The sequence below is a fragment of the Piliocolobus tephrosceles genome, chromosome 15 (assembly GCF_002776525.5).
Source record: "Piliocolobus tephrosceles isolate RC106 chromosome 15, ASM277652v3, whole genome shotgun sequence".
Taxonomy (NCBI): Eukaryota; Metazoa; Chordata; class Mammalia; order Primates; family Cercopithecidae; genus Piliocolobus; species Piliocolobus tephrosceles.
Window position 1 is genome coordinate 41083774 of NC_045448.1, and position 15502 is coordinate 41099275.

Below are 15502 nucleotides of genomic sequence, written 5' to 3' on the forward strand. Positions count from 1 at the left end.
AAAGAAAGAAAGAAAGAAAGAAAGAAAGAAAGAAAGAAAGAAAGAAAGAAAGAAAGAAAGAAAGAAAGAAAGAAAGAAAAGAAACAGCTGTTACTGATATTCCTTGTTCAAGTGGGGAAGGAGAATGTAGACATTTGAAGAACAAAAAGGATGTCTTCTCAAATATTTATGTTTGAAAATTAAATAAAAATGTCCCTGGATGACTAATAAAATACAACATTCATAAAATTAACACTAAAATCAGTAATTTATAAACTTGACAAAATTTATAAACTTTCTGTTTGTTTTTGGTTATTTTAAATTCAATAATTAAAATGAGGGCTAATTGCGAGGTGGAGGTTGCAGTGAGTTGAGATCCCACCACTGCACTTCAGCCTGGGTGACAGAGCAATACTCTGTCTGAAAGAAATTAAAAAATGAAAATAAAAATGAATAAATAATGGCTACCTTGAAATTACTGGGTTTTCAGGAACCTGGGACATTCATATTAGAAGGGATTTTAGTTCGTAACACCCTATAATCTCTGCCAAATAAATGAAGTTGTTTAAAATAATATAAAACTGCTATCTCTTTCACAGGAAAATAGAAACATTAGGCACATTCTTAAAAAAGTAGTAAGTGTTTGATCATCATTGGAATAATCAGGGATTCTGGAAAAGAGAATGATATGATAAGGTACTTTTTTTCCATGAGAAACACTAATAGCTTTACAGAGGGGAAGTTAAGATAGTTACAGAAAGCAATCTAAGGGCTTGGGTTGAAACAGCCAGTGAAATTAGAAAGGTGGTGCCAACAATGTGAGAGAGATTATATAAAAGGCAGAGAGGGACCAGTGCTTGAAGAGGGACCAAAAAAAAGTGATTCTCTAATGTTAGTTTACTGTCAGGGAGCATAGCTCTTTTCCCATCAAGTAGGGAACTGTCATAAAAGACAGTGATATACAGTATACGGTAAATTAACGATGACTTCTCAACACATAGAGTTGTTTTGTGCCGAATAGGGAAATTCCTGCATGTGAGGGGGCTAAGAAACAACATTTTCCAAAAAGGAAAATCTCACAAGAGTCAAATGAGATTGATACCTAAACTTTATTAAACACTTGATACATTCCAACTACACTACAGAACCCTGGTAAGTAAGGAATATTATTCTGCATATTTTACAGATAAAGAAACAGAGAGACAGAGAACTTAAATACCTTGCCTAAAGCAAAAAATAAATGGAGAGGCCAAGATGTAAAAGCCGGTAGTTGGGCTTCAGAGTATGCTGCACTTCAAGGCAGTGACCTCTTCTGCCTCTCAGGTGGATAACTGCCTTTCTAACGTATTAAACATTTAACTGTACTCCAAAAATGTGGGTTTCTTGAAACCATGCCATCCTAGGATAAGTGCAAAAATCTTCCCAATTTATCAAATGCTAAGGTGATATATGAACATACCCAAGGATAAAGGAAGTTATTTCAACTGCTATTTAAGGAATACTAACCGTTCTGAAACTAAAACTATGTCTTGTCCACCCGTCAAAACCCGTGATTTAATTGCTGCCGCTTCCTTCTATTTAGATTTTTCAGTGGTACTCTGGATTTTACCTTGTACTGGCCTATCAGAACCAATTATTATATTTTCAGGAATTTTTGAGCCAGTTGTTTAAAGCTAATATTATTTGAAACTAAATCATATTAATATACAATTAAATAATTTACACCAAAAACAAGTTAATACACTCGCAATATATTACTGTCTACATTTTACCATTTATCCTCATGAAGTGATTTACAGCCATTGTATCCTCTATTGCAGCGGTCACCAACATTTTTGGCACTAAGGACCACTTTTCGGAAGCACAATTTTTCCACGGACCAGGGAGTTGGGCGGATGGTTTCGGGATGAAACCGTCCCACCTCCAATCATCAGGCATTACAGTCTCACAAGGAGCACACTACCTAGATTCCTCGCATGTGCAGTTCACAATAGGGTTCAAGTTTCTATGAGAATCTAATGGCGGAGGCTCATCTGAAGGGAGGCGGGGCTCAGACGGTAATTTTGCTCGACCAGTCCGCGGCCTTGAAGATGGGGACTCCTGCTCTGTTGGATGTGCTACTCTACATCTCCTCCCAACTCTTTATTCAATGACATCATATTAGTAGCTAGAAGTGGAAGTATTTACACCACAAACATTAACAAGTGGTACTTTTTTCTCTCTCAGATGTCTCATTTTAAACATTTTCCAGCGGACCACAGCCAGAAGTCATTTAAAGCACTTTTTGTCTATCCTCTGTCTGTCTACCTATCTGTCTATTTAATCTATCTATCTATCTGTCTATCTAGCTATCTATCTACCTATCATTTATCTATCTATCTATCACCCATCATTTCACTTTTCTTTTTGTTTTGCCTCTGGAATTTTTGAAGTATGATTGACAAATAAAAAGTATATATTTAAGGTATATGTATATATCTATGTTAAAATACAAGTGACTCCTAATATCTGCACTGATTTCAAAGCATCTATTTTAAAAGTAAAAGCAATTCAGCCAAAGAACAGAGAAATACTGTTAACAGCAGCATGTGGGAAGCAAGTCCAATGATCATTATTATGTGGGGACCTTGTTTCAATAGGAGAGAGGAGAGAAATGTAAGAAAAACGCAGAGTATGTAGGTTTTGCATATTCATTTGATTAGATGCTGCTTAAGGAAGAGAAAGGTCTTTGAATTCACACTGCCTCTAAACCTACTTCCTTTCAGCTTAAATCCTTTAATTTTCAATGTAATTGCCCAAAGTTAAACTGCATTTGTAAAACACATGACTTGGAAAAAGATTAAATTTTACTTTTGTGCAATCAGTTCCACCATGAAAAGGGTTAGAAATTAAGACTCTGAAGAGTAATCATTTCAAATAGCACCAATGACTATGTAAAATAATCAACAGTGTCTATTCCCCACGTTACAGCTTCAAGTAAAATTATTTTTTAAATTTTATAATGTGATTCTTTTTGAGCCTCCAGGTGCATCTACCCAATTTAACATTCTTGCAAATGTAGCTTTCTTCTACATGAAATTATTTTGATTTGATGGCATATGACTTATTCTGGGGAGAAAATCCTCAGGCTACATGGGGTATAGGCTACATTCTAATCACATAAGCATATGAAACTCTTTTATGAATGCTGGGAACTTCATTGACTATAAAAAAGGATGCATATGGTATTGTGTCATTAATTATACTTATTTATCTCCCCAATTCAATTGTCCACTCCTTGCTTTTTGCTTTTTGATACAGGAAGATTTCCAGCCATGCTTATGCAAGTGTTCCAAGAAGAACTAAACAAAACTTTACTTTTACATGTTATAAAAGAAAACAAAGACATTAAGGAAAAAACTTATTCATGCTTTCATATCAAATTGTTAGTAATTCAGGCTCTTGCGACTAGGACTCCTGACTTCCAGTCAGTCGTATTTTTCTCTGTAATAAGTATAGTCAGCACTGAGTGAAAAGCAAGGAAGCGCATTTGCCCTGAAAGTGACAAAAGCAAGTGGATAAAACTAAATGCCTAGCACAGGACAAAGAAAAAATTTTGGTCTTATAAGATCTTGGGTTTTATATAGCTTAATATATCTCTATAATTTCAATTTTTTCTTTGCATGAGTCATTTTTGGATAGGAAACCCATTTAAACATTTTGTTAAGTAAAAACCCTCTTAAAACACTGTGTATTATAATTCTGTTTACAGAAAACATTCTGAATACAATTACTAGTACAAAGTAGCTTAAAAGAGTAAACAAAGCTTTCCTTCAGAAAGTAAAGTTGTTTTCCTGGTTATAATCCACCATGTTTAAATTTTATAAGTAAACATCCCAGCCCAAACTCTCTTTTTCTCACCATCCCTTACTCTGCCTTCCACACTTCCACACACAAAACATGTACCCAATAGCTAAAACCTCTTTCATTTTTCTACTTTAAAGTCTTTAAATACTTGGCAAAGGTACGTTAATTTGTAATACAGCTCAGTGTGAATAAATCACAGATTTTCTTCTTAGAAGAAGCATTTTTCAGAAGTGATGGGGAGCACTGAGCCACTACACAAAGATAAACTGGTTCTGAGGAGGAAATTGAGCGATAATGAAGCTAAACCCCTCACTTTCCAGTTTTGAGTAGGATCAGGAGATCAAGAGTGACTTTAAGCCATTTATTCTAAAGATCCTAATTTATTTTAGAATTACTACAGTTCTTTGAAGAGTGATTGATATTTTGAGTACCCACTATGTGCCAACCCTGTTCTTTCATATACATTTTTATTTAATATTCACAAGTCTTTAAGATACGTGTTGTACTTAATCTATAAATACGAGCAAAATGGAGGCTCTAACAGGTTCAATAATTTGTATTCAGTTATTCTGCTAGGAAGAGACAATATTGATACTCAAAACTAAGTATGTCTGTTTCAAAAATGTTTGGCGGCCAGGTGCGGTGGCTCACGCTTGTAATCCCAGCACTTTGGGAGGCTGAGACGGCAGATCATTTGAGGTCAGAAGTTCAAGACCAGCCTGGCCAACATGGTGAAACTCCATCTCTACTAAAAGTACAAAAATTAGCCGAGTGTCATGGTGCATGCCTATAATCACATCTATTCAGGAGGCTGACGCATGAGAATCGCTTGAACCCAGGAGGCGAAGGTTGCAGAGAGACGAGATCGCGCCACTGCACTCCAGCCTGGGCAACAGAGAGAGACTCTGTCTCAAAACAAACAAACAAAAGAAAAATTCTGCTCTTTACACGTTGTTTGCAATCATTCATTCAGGTGGCATCAGGATTTATATTCATTCAAGATCAAAAGATGAATTTCACTATCACTTCTGATACATTCTATCAATAAGCTTAAAGAACACACTATGGAATTGATTTTCTGAGGCCTCCACAGAATTGTGCTGAAGTAGTATGTCTGGATTTTCTATGGGCTAAATAGGCTTGAAGCCATATTAATAACCTTCTTTTCGTTTAGGCATTTGTTCTTTCTCTGAGTCAGTAATACCATATAAATGTGGTTCATTGGACATGAAGCCAACACACTGTGGATCATTCCTTCCTCATGTTGAGGCAATCATTCACACCGCAGAACTTGTGACAGCAATTATCTCTTATCCCAAAAAGCCCACTACATGATGCCTGAATTATGTGTGGATCACATGGGGTATATTAATAAATTGATAATTACTAGAGATTCATGGCATTATTCATATAGATATGACTTCTCAAATCCAAGTAGCATTAACCACTTCATAAATTGAATCATATGTATTAAAAGCTTTAAAAAGCATTTACATATACATGTTATCCATAAATTGCATTTGCTGAAAGCAATTTAGTAATTTTTATTCCATTTTATTAATTTTAAGGTTATAGGAAGTGTAGATATTTTAAGAGCTGTGATAAGTTGGTGTTCCTGTTACTGCCACGAGTGCTTCTTATTAATGATCTGTTAGAAATTCCACTTGGCCTTTACAAAATCTGAACATTTAAAAAAAAAAACAAAAAAAGATAAACCACAGGTGAGCTGAATGCAATTTAACAGTGTGTGTTCAGCTTTTATGTTCTTTGCAAGCTAGAATTAATTTCAGAAATTATCCCAATTTTCCAGGATCCCTGGCCTGTGGGCTATTTCTGCTTCCAAGATTGGCTTTTTTTTTTTTTTTTTTTTTTTTGTATTCTTAGAACCCTGGATATAAAATGTCAATAATCTGCCCCCTACTTCAAAGTGATGTTGCCTGGATACAGAGATATATGTCCATAAGCATTATATATTTCTCTAGGTCATTTTTTGAGATGAAAATTAAAGCTCACCTCTGCATCTCAAATATCCCATAAAAGATGCTTGCTTTTGAGAATGAGCATAATTCAGACCCATTTTTAATTCATTACCTGATCAAATGTATGTTTTTTAAATTAAAACCAGAAAATTATGATGCCTTGCCTTAATGAAGTAATTTTGCAGGGGAACCAACTACTTCCAAATTCACTGCTTCATTCATCACTTACAGCACAAAGACCTTCAATCGTCTCTCATCTGACAAGCATGCCTCGTTCCTCCATGCACTGCTGTTTTTAATTGCCCATTCAGCCTTCTTGTGTTTTGTGCCAACCCTATCAATCATTCTTACAACTACCTTTGTGTAGGTTTTGCACCAGTTACATATTGTGTTTGAGTGCTTTGTTTTTGTTCTCTTTCGTAAGTTATCTGGTCTCCAAAGTTACAGTCAAAATTTCTTTATGAGAATAGCTAAGTATTTTAAAATAGAAGTTTTGTTATTATTTAGGTATAGCAAGGTCAACATATGAGGAGAGAGCTGAAATTTTGAAATGATAGTTTGTTAGACACATAGACTTCAAGATAAGGGGGTACACCATGCCACAGGCAAGTCAGATGGGAAGTACTAGGGTCAGGAAGGAGGCAAAGGAATCAAGGTGGGGGTGCAGTGAACTGTGGACAAGTCCCACTTTTGTGATTTCCATGGAAAGGAACAAGAGAGTCAGCATAAACACAGGTCTAGGACTGGCTAGTTTAAATAATTTCAGTGGGCTCTGGGGCATAGGAGCTGTTTATAATTGCTAGTACGCGGCCCTGGGATGATGAGGGCAGGGAAATCGTAATCCAGAGCCTGAGAGACTGATAAAAGAGAGTGTTGGAGATGTGGACTCTGGCTTGCTTGGTTTGAATGAATGGCACAGACATAGGGAGTTGTTTGTTATTTCTAGGAATAAGCTAAGCCTTCCAGGGGCAATCCCTTCAGAGCCGGCAAGGCTTCAACATGTCAAAACATCAGAAAATAAAAATATCATGATTAATATAGTAAAGTTTCTACATTTTAACTCTTTGTAGTACTATGTAAAACAGTAAAGAACCTGCAACACACCCATGACAACAAAATTAACTGTCTATGAAGGAACTAAATCCTGCAAATTGCTTTTGTTAGTCCATTTGGGATGGTTATCAGATGGAAAAATGTATCTATAACATCAACACCACCACTATTACCTGCTAATTACATCTGTTGTTAATGCCCTGCAGGCAAAGACCACCAGGAACACACACAGGGTGTAAACAAATGACTTTATTTTTCACTGTGGTGAGGGAGAATACGTGGCATAGATAACTGACTTATCTCAGTAAGAGGGTGTTCAAAAGAACTAATTAGAGCATTTGTCCTCTGTTTGGTGATTTTGGAGAGGGGTCCAAAAAAGGAAGAGTTTGATGTGGATTTGGTGCTGTCAGAGAGTGGAGCCATCCTATAATTGGGTATCTTCCTAAATCGTATCAATACAGAGGGCAGACTAGAGCAAGTTTTATAATAATAGGTAAATGGGTAAAGAATCAGCAGTCATTTATATCACTTGTGAGGGGAGTGTTATGTATGTATTCCATGGTTTGGACAATGTTCACGTTTTGTCTGTGCCTAGGCATCATTACAGAATAGCCTTATTTTTGTCATAATCCATCCAGGTCACAGAGATCCCTTCTCTGTGAAATTGTTTATGCTCAGCAGGGGAACACCAAGACCTAACTGACAGGCCAGCTCCTGGACTCCTAGATGTCAGTGGCTGCTTCTTTCCCACTCTACTGATATTGTAGCAAGTACTAAACTTTTCACACACACACACGTTTCTCATTGTTAATGAATATTCATATATTCATGAAGTCACTGTAAACACTGAATGAATGAATATTTAAGCACTGCTCCTACTAGACACACAAGGTTAGGTTCCTATAAGCCTTTGGTCTGAACATTTTTGTAAACTGATCAATACATAACATTGTTTTATGTGTGTTTCTGTGGGACTGACTAGACCATACTACTTATAGTAGGTAAAGTCAAACAAGAAGGCAGAGCACACACAGCCGTGTTCAGCCTCAACTGGGAACATGCATGTTAGATGACTCCAAATTTTGCTGCTTTGACATATCCACGAATGACCATGAAAGGAACACAATATTGATTTTCGTGTTACAAACACATATTAATGAGTAGGCAAATTTGCAAATATAGAATCCACATGTAATGAAGATCAACTCTCTATATTATATCTAATCCTTTGAAGAATTTTTCAAGGTAGTATTTTACTGAAGAAAAAAAAAAAACTGAAGCAAAATCAGGTAGGTCATTTTCTCATGGTCACACAACTAGTTTCTGACAGAGGCAGAAGTTGAACCCAGGTCTGTTTGATTTAAAATCTTGTTCTTTCCTTCACATCACACTGTTTCTTCTTGGAATGAGGATGTATTCCTTTTAAATATTAAAGCACTTTTCTTTAAATTTAAGAATTGTGTAGGTAATACCTCTAACATATTACCAGCATTTTAATACAATTAACTAATTGGTAAATACATCACTTTTTAATCATTGTTAAGTAAATGTGAATTATTGCAACTCAATTAGCATGTAATATAATGCCTACAAGTGTCTGACAATATTCTGTAATTACAGGACACTGAAAGAAATAGATCAGACCCTCATTCTAGAAACTGCGGGAAGTCACTATCACTTACTTATCTAAGAGTTTATTTATTGAATTTGGAAGCAATGCTAGATTTTGAATATTGCTTATGAGCTTTCCACATGAAATGGGGTGAATTTGATTCAACTATGAATCAAAACACTGTAGCTCTCTATGCTTTTTTGTCTACCAATGGTTGAAAATGAAAATTCCAGACATTCGACTAGATTCTGAAAATCCTGTGATCTTGAAGTACACAAAGAACCGCCCTATCCTACATGATTTAGATATGACATGGGATGTCCCTTTGTTTACCTAGGACAAGGCCAGACATAGACCCACCAAATTGCATTATTTGCTTCATAAAAGATTAGATAAATTGCTTGTTCCCACTAATCAATGCAAATAAAAGCCTTGCTAACTGGACTTAAAGCTTTAGTTAAGCTTTTCTCTACACAGGACTCAGAACTTTGAGACCCACCTTTAGCCTGAGCTATCAGAATGAGAAACAACCTCTCCTTAATCTTCAAAATTACTGATCATAAAGAAAGACATTCCCTTATCAACTATCTGACACTTGTTCTTTCTAGCCTTGTTTACTCCCCCTATAAAAGAAAAGTAATTTTCTCTCTGACCTTTGACATGTTTGTGGATACTATGGTTAGAGCGTGCTTCCTATTGCAACGGTCCTCTTTTCGCTACTTCAATAATCTTTTTAAATAAAGCCTCTTTTTACCTAAGTTTGGATTTATCTTTTAGTTGACGATTTCTCTCTCATAAAACTCTGCTAATAAAATCAGATTCAAACAAAAATGCAGATGCAGCTATTGAAATACTATATTTTCCAGGTATGGCCATGTGTAAACCATAAGACAAATGACATTTTCTTGCAGTTTATTTTATTCACCCTAGTAAATCTGAAATAGAGAATTAAATGCATTCTCTGAAGCGACCTTATATAAATCTAAGTACGTTTTTAACCTTGGATTATATACTTGAATTTATTACTTGTTATAAGTAATCTCAGAAAAGTAGATAGTTTCTTTCAGTTTCTAAATCTCTTAAAGAGGAATGAACACAGGACACTAAAACTGTTGAAAATCTTTGGGTGAAAAACATACAGTAATGGTTTTTAATGGAACATTAGTGTAAACTGCATTTGGCATAAAATGAGTCTCAATATAATCCCATTCTAAATTATTAAACTGACCTGAATATTGATATTATTCTTGCTGGTAGCAAGAATAATAGACCTATGCATGGTCCAAATTAAGCCTTTGCTCATGAGAGAGAAATGACATTAGAATAAGCATGATAGATTTTATCTTTGTTACAAGGAAGAAAGGTAATGTTTATGAAGAGTCAGCAAAGTTCTAGATGCCATGTTGATTGTTTCCACAAACTTCATTTAATTATCTTACTCTTATGAGGTAGTAATATTATGTCCTAAATTACTGGAATGCTGAGACTAAGATCTTGTGACTAGACTTTCCAAGTAGAAACTGTCAGAAACAGACTATGAACACAAGAGTTATTTGTTCTATATGAAACTTCTGCTATAACTCGGATGAAAATATACTTAAAATTTTCCACAGTGCCTTATGATTAGAAGACTTAATGCTTTACTCACTAAAGAATGGATTTTAAGGCAGACATTCTACATATCAGAGGGAGCTAAGGTCAACAATTAAAATTGGATTTTTGTTTACTTAAAGAAATGAGTGTTGTAAGCACAAATACTCTGTAAAGGAAAGCTTTCTCCATCATTGAAGTGATGAAAAGAAGGCTGGCTCCCTACCGAAGGAAACATTTTCACTAGGGCCTTCTTCCTTGTCATTATTTGGTTCAAGATTCCAAGTCAGCTCGATGGTGTATACTCTGGTTCAAGAGAAGAGGGTTGCCCTTATTGATTGTAAAGAAAATTGTATCTGTTTGATCATCATGAGAGCTGTTACTTTATTTAATGAAATTTATGACTATGATAATGCTAATTATTTACAAAATTTATCTTACAAACATCTTCTCATAATAGCAATTATAAAAGAAATACACTAAGGTAAAATTTTAAAGTGTATGAAAAACCCTTAGATGAATTTGATAAGACATTAAGATATTTGATGCACATACACTTATTTACCCATGTTAAAACGTGTTAAAATATTTGAAATCTTTCTACAAAGTCTTCTAAAGATGACATTTTCTTCCTCATTCCTAAACTTGTTTTCCGGTAAGGACTTCGTTGTAGAAAACTGTATTACTTTAAAAAGACATCTTATGGGCCGGGGGCAGTAGCTCACGCCTGTAATCCCAGCACTTTGGGATGCCAAGGTGGGCGGATCCTGAGGTCAGGGGATTGACACCACCCTGGCTAACATGATGAAACCTCGTCTCCACTAAAAATACAAAAAACTAGCCTGGCGAGGTGGCGGGCGCCTGTAGTCCCAGCTACTGGGGAGGCTGAGGCAGGAGAATGGCGTGAACCAGGGAGGCGGAGCTTGCAGTGAACTGAGATCTGGCCACTGCACTCCAGCCTGGGAGACAGAGTGAGACTCCGTCTCAAAAAAAAAAAAAAAAAAAAGACATCTTACATCTTATGAAATTATAAGTAGTAAAGGCAGAATACTAGCTAATAGACATAAAGGGGAATGAAAACAGTACATTTCATTGAGAGAGAAATTAATTGTTTATAAATCAGCCTTTTGGTCATACCAAACTCAAGTAGAAAGGTTGGTGAAATATGGCCAGTTCTAGTCATATTCTAAGCTTCAGAAAAGTGGTCCCTTTTTTAGGAAGACAGTTTCAGGAAATATACTGTGAATTAATGAATACCAGAAAATCATGAATTAGTGAAACACAAAAAGAATGAACTATGCACAAAATTATATTATGTCATGCTGCTTTAAAATAAATAAAATGTCAAGAATACTTTGTACTTATAATGTTAAAAAATCAATGTGGGGGGGCGGAGCAAGATGGCCGAATAGGAACAGCTCCAGTCACCAACTCCCAGTGCGAGCGACACAGAAGACCGGTGATTTCTGCATTTACAACTGAGGTACTGGGGTCATCTCACTAGGGAGTGCCAGACAATCGGTGCTGGTCAGCTGCTGCAGCCCAACCAGCGAGAGCTGAAGCAGGGTGAGGCATCGCCTCACCTGGGAAGCACAAGGGGGAAGGGAATCCCTTTTCCTAGTCAGGGGAACTGAGACACACAACACCTGGAAAATCGGGTAATTCCCACCCCAATACTACGCTGTAAGCAAATGGGCACACCAGGAGAATATACCCCACACCTGGCTGGGAGGGTCCCATGCCCACGGAGCTTCCCTCCTTGCTAAAACAGCAGTGTGCCGGGATCTAACTGCAAGGCAGCAGCGAGGCTGGGGGAGGGGCGCCCACCATTGCTGAGGCTTAATTAGGTAAACAAAGCCGCTGGGAAGCTCGAACTGGGTGGAGCTCACAGCAGCTCAAGGAAACCTGCCTGTCTCTGTAGACTCTGCCTCTGGGGACAGGGCACAGCTAAAAAATAACAGGGGAAGCAGCAGAGGCCTGTGCAGACATGAACGACTCTGTCTGACAGCTTTGAAGAGAGCAGTGGATCTCCCAAAACAGAGGTTGAGATCTCAGAAGGGACAGACTGCCTGCTCAAGTGGGTCCCTGACCCCTGAGTAGCCTAACTGGGAGACATCCCCCACTAGGGGCAGTCTGACACCCCACACCTCACAGGGTGGAGTACACCACTGAGAGGAAGCTTCCAAAGTAAGAATCAGACAGGTACACTCGCTGTTCAGCAATATTCTATCTTCTGCAACCTCTGCTGCTCATACCCAGGCAAACAGGGTCTGGAGTGGACCTCAAGCAATCTACAACAGACCTACAGCTAAAGGTCCTGACTATTAGAAGGAAAACTATCAAACAGGAAGAACACCTATACCAAAACCCCATCAGTACGTCACCATCATCAAAGACCAGAGGCAGATAAAACCACGAAGATGGGGAAGAAGCAGGGCAGAAAAGCTGGAAATTCAAAAAATAAGAGCACATCTCCCCCTGCAAAGGAGCGCAGCTCATCGCCAGCAACGGATCAAAGCTGATCAGAGAATGACTTTGACGAAATGAGAGGAGAAGGCTTCAGTCCATCAAACTTCTCAGAGCTAAAGGAGGAATTACGTACCCAGCGCAAAGAAACTAAAAATTTTGAAAAAAGAGTGGAAGAATTGACAGCTAGACTAATTAATGCAGAGAAGGTCATAAACGAAATGACAGAGATGAAAACCATGACACGAGAAATACGTGACAGATGCACAAGCTTCAGTAACTGACTCGATCAACTGGAAAAAAGAGTATCAGCGATGGAGGATCAAATGAATGAAATGAAGCGAGAAGAGAAACCAAAAGAAAAAAGAAGAAAAAGAAATGAACAAAGCCTGCAAGAAGTATGATATTATGTAAAAAGACCAAATCTACGTCTGATTGGGGTGCCTGAAAGTGAGGGGGAGACTGGAAACAAGTTGGAAAACACTCTTCAGGATATCATCCAGGAGAACTTCCCCAACCTAGTAGGGCAGGCCAACATTCAAATTCAGGAAATACAGAGAACGCCACAAAGATACTCCTCCAGAAGAGCAAGTCCAAGACACATAATTGCCAGATTCACCAAAGTTGAAATGAAGGAAAAAATCTTAAGGGCAGCCAGAGAGAAAGGTCGGGTTACCCACAAAGGGAAGCCCATCAGACTGACAGCAGATCTCTCGGCAGAAACTCTACAAGCCAGAAGAGAGTGGGGGCCAATATTCAACGTTCTTAAAGAAAAGAATTTTAAACCCAGAATTTCATATCCAGCCAAACTAAGTTTCATAAGTGAAGGAGAAATAAAATTCTTTACAGATAAGCAAATGCTTAGAGATTTTGTCACCACCAGGCCTGCCCTACAAGAGATCCTGAAGGAAGCCCTAAACATGGAAAGGAACAACCGGTACCAGCCATTGCAAAAACATGCCAAAATGTAAAGACCATCGAGGCTAGGAAGAAACTGCATCAACTATTGAGCAAAATAACCAGTTAATATCACAATGGCAGGATCAAGTTCACACATAACAATATTAACCTTAAATGTTAATGGACTAAATGCTCCAATTAAAAGACACAGACTGGCAAACTGGATAAAGAGTCAAGATCCATCAGTCTGCTGTCTTCAGGAGACCCATCTCACATGCAGAGACATACATAGGCTCAAAATAAAGGGATGGAGGAAGATCCACCAAGCAAATGGAGAACAAAAAAAAAAGCAGGGGTTGCAATCCTAGTCTCTGATAAAACAGACTTTAAACCATCAAAGATCAAAAGAGACAAAGAAGGCCATTACATAATGGTAAAGGGATCAATTCAACAGGAAGAGCTAACTATCCTAAATATATATGCACCCAATACAGGAGCACACAGATTCATAAAGCAAGTCCTTAGAGACTTACAAAGAGACTTAGATCCCCATACAATAATAATGGGAGACTTCAACACTCCACTGTCAACATTAGACAGATCAACGAGACAGAAAGTTAAAAAGGATATCCAGGAATTGAACTCATCTCTGCACCAAGTGGACCTAATAGACATCTATAGAACTCTCCACCCCAAATCAACAGAATATACATTCTTCTCAGCACCACATCACACTTATTCCAAAACTGACCATATAATTGGAAGTAAAGCACTCCTCAGCAAATGTACAAGAACAGAAATTATAACAAACTTTCTCTCAGACCACAGTGCAATCAAACTAGAACTCAGGACTAAGAAACTCAATCAAAACCGCTCAACTACATGGAAACTGAACAACCTGCTCCTGAATGACTACTGGGTACATAACGAAATGAAAGCAGAAATAAAGATGTTCTTTGAAACCAATGAGAACAAAGATACAACATACCAGAATCTCTGGAACACATTTAAAACAGTGTGTAGAGGGAAATTTATAGCACTAAATGCCCACAAGAGAAAGCAGGAAAGATCTAAAATTGTCACTCTAACATCACAATTAAAAGAACTAGAGAGGCAAGAGCAAACACACTCAAAAGCTAGCAGAAGGCAAGAAATAACTAAGATCAGAGCAGAATTGAAGGAGATAGAGACACAAAAAACCCTCCAAAAAATCAATGAATCCAGGAGTTGGTTTTTTGAAAAGATCAACAAAATTGACAGACCGCTAGCAAGACTAATAAAGAAGAAAAGAGAGAGGAATCAAATAGACGAAATAAAAAATGATAAAGGGGATATCACCACTGACCCCACAGAAATACAAACTACCATCAGAGAATACAATAAACACCTCTATGCAAATCAACTAGAAAATCCAGAAGAAATCAATGATTTCCTGGACACTTACACTCTCCCAAGACTAAACCAGGAAGAAGTTGAATCCCTGAATAGACCAATAGCAGGCTCCAAAATTGAGGCAACATCTAATAGCCTACCCACCAAAAAAAGTCCAGGACCAGATGGATTCACAGCTGAATTCTACCAGAGGTACAAGGAGGAGCTGGTACCATTCCTTCTGAAACTATTCCAATCAATAGAAAAAAAGGGAATCCTCCCTAACTCATTTTATGAGGCCAACATCATCCTGATACCAAAGCCTGGCAGAGACACAACAAAAAAAGAGAATTTTAGACCAATCTCCCTGATGAACATCGATGCAAAAATCCTCAATAAAATACTGGCAAACCGGATTCAGCAGCACATCAAAAAGCTTATCCACCATGATCAAGTGGGCTTCATCCCTGGGATGCAAGGCTGGTTCGACATTCGCAAATCAATCAACGTAATCCAGCATATCAACAGAACCAAAGACAAGAACCACATGATTATCTCAATAGATGCAGAAAAGGCTTTTGACAAAATTCAACAGCCCTTCATGCTAAAAACGCTCAACAAATTCGGTATTGATGGAACGTACCTCAAAATAATAAGAGCTATTTATGACAAACCCACAGCTAATATCATACTGAATGGGCAAAAA